Here is an 850-nt window from a genome sequence, read left to right on the forward strand (position 1 = left end):
ATGTTCTAGAGCTAAGTGATGGTCAATTCTGACAATCTTAAAGGTCACAGTAATAAAAATGAGTGATCTTGTAGGATATTTTGTTGATGGCCTATTTAAATCCTATGATAATGAATCTAAAACATTTGCATGGAAAACAGTAACAGCAATCAGCAGCTTCAGTGAAAAGAGCATCAGAGATGGACTTTAAAGGCGCTAATCGAGATAGCCCAACTGCAAAAATTCAAATCACACGATAGCTAACACATCCAAAATCAATCGACAGGCCTTTTAAAACACAGACTGACCACTTAAATCTAATTAAATCTCTATGTATACAGTCTGTGCTTTCTGATGGTGTTAAAGGTTGGTGTACTTCAGTACACAACCTCACACAAGATGATCACCGAGGTAGAAGGAGAAGAGAGAACTCACGCTTTGACTCAGCTGCTCACAAGATGTAGACATTCAACTGGTGATTGGGTTGCAGGGAGATATGGCTTCATATGAAGAGAAAAAAATACTGACTGGATCTTTAAAACGCTTGTATTTAAATCTGCCAGGTACATTGTCCAAATTTCTCACATGTTCTCTAACACAATAAAAGTTCAATTATATTCTACTTTACATTTTTCTCTCAGTTTCTGGAGCATTTTTAGGAGAAACGCATACAACATTTTCTAAAAAACAAGACCTATATAAATAAATAAATTAAATAAATAAACATTATTTTTTTTATTTGATTTTGTTTTGATTTGACTTGAGTTTTTACTCAAGTCAAAAAAGTTAGTGAAGACCTAACTGCAGCCACTAGAGATCAGTGTAGCCTAGGTTAAGGACTTAAAGTGAAAGTGCAGCTCACAGAAGTGCC

The sequence above is a fragment of the Trachinotus anak genome, unplaced genomic scaffold (genome assembly GCF_046630095.1).
Source record: "Trachinotus anak isolate AG129_WGS33_773 ecotype Australia unplaced genomic scaffold, CSIRO_AGI_Tana_v1 ptg000003l, whole genome shotgun sequence".
Lineage (NCBI taxonomy): Eukaryota > Metazoa > Chordata > Actinopteri > Carangiformes > Carangidae > Trachinotus > Trachinotus anak.